This window comes from Bison bison, unplaced genomic scaffold (genome assembly GCF_000754665.1).
Source record: "Bison bison bison isolate TAMUID 2011002044 unplaced genomic scaffold, Bison_UMD1.0 scf7180017864074, whole genome shotgun sequence".
NCBI lineage: Eukaryota > Metazoa > Chordata > Mammalia > Artiodactyla > Bovidae > Bison > Bison bison.
This window is the reverse complement of record NW_011494646.1, coordinates 96,118-97,613: the sequence shown is the minus strand read 5'-3', so window position 1 is coordinate 97,613 and position 1,496 is coordinate 96,118. Positions and strand designations below refer to the sequence as shown.

The 1,496-nt window shown below is 36.4% G+C and overlaps 1 pseudogene; it reads left to right on the top strand.

The window, feature by feature from the left end:
* Positions 1–662: 662 nt before the first annotated feature.
* The window catches only part of LOC104986804, a 6,500-nt pseudogene continuing 5,666 nt past the window's right edge, over positions 663–1,496 (top strand).

Here is a 1,496-nt window from a genome sequence, read left to right as displayed (position 1 = left end):
ATGCCATGTGGCCAAACTAAAATAAAAACATGAATAAAAACAGAAATTATATATTAAAAAAAAAACTATGACTGTTGCTTTCATAGACATTACATTGAAATAAACCATTTTAAAAAATAAATAGTATCCCATAATACTCAATGGTCAGCTCATTAATTTGGTTTTATAGTAAAAGAGCTAAATATGCATAATGTCAAAGACAAAATTTTGAAATACCACTGGAAGATCATCATTTTAAAAATTAACTATCTTTATCCCCAAAATAATTTTAAGTGGTTTACAAAATATGTACAGGAACAATTAAATTAATTTTGAATTGATAATAGGAAAACAGAATAGAGAGGTGAAAATAGCATGTCCGTTGAAAACATGAAATCATTGTTACAATTGAACATAATTTTCAATTTGAATTTTTAAGTGTTCCAATGAATAGAAAAATTGCAATCACATGTCTTCAGAATCAAAGCAATAAAATAATATATGGTAGAGAAAACATAGGCTGAAGTTTTTTTCTTTCATATAGGTTTAATGATAAATAAAAGTATACTTCTCTGTACTTTTAGAGCACCTGGAATTATAAGTTTGGTTTTTATAGGGAAATGAAAAGTAAGAAGACATATAATCTAGTTTATACACACACAAAAAAAGAGTCTAAAAATGAAATGACAGTACCTCTGATTGAATCACTCCCACAGATAAACTATGAAGAGGTGGAAGCAGAAGACAATGTGTCCACAGTGATACAATTTGCACTACTGGGATTTTTTGATCTTCCAAACCTCCAAGGGATATTATTTGGGGTGTTCACCATCACTTACATCATTATTTTAATTGGAAATAGTCTCTTAATAATAATAACTTGGCTTGACTGCAAAAACCCATGTATTTTTTCCTGGCAAATTTTTCCTTCTTGGAAATCTGTTATGTGCCCGTCATTCTCCCTAGGATTCTGGTCAACCTTTGGACTCAGGACAGAAGCATTTCTGTGCTGGACTGTGCCACCCAAATGTGCTTCTTCCTTATGCTGGCGGCAACTGAGTGCTTCCTCCTGGTAGTGATGGCCTATGACCGCTGTGTGGCCATCTGTGACCCTCTGCACTATCCCCTTGTCATGATCCCAAAGACGTGTCTCCAGCTGACTGGGAGCTCCTGGGTCAGTGGAATCCCAATGCAGATAGGGCAAACGTGTTGGATCTTCACTCTGCATTTCTGTTGTTCGAACCAGATTAACCACTTCTGTGACGTACCCCCATTCTGAAACTGTCCTGCGAAGACACTTTCTATGCAGTAGCTCTGTTGTTTGTTGCTGTACCTTTTATGTTGATCCTTGCCTCTTACAGCAAAATCATTTCCACTATTCTGAGGTTGCCAACAGCCAGAGGGCGAGCCAAAGCCTTCTCCACGTGTTTGTCTCACCTGTTGGTTGTGCTTTTATTCTTTGGATCTGCTGCCATTGCATACCTAAGGCCCAAATCCAGATATTCTGCAGGAACTGG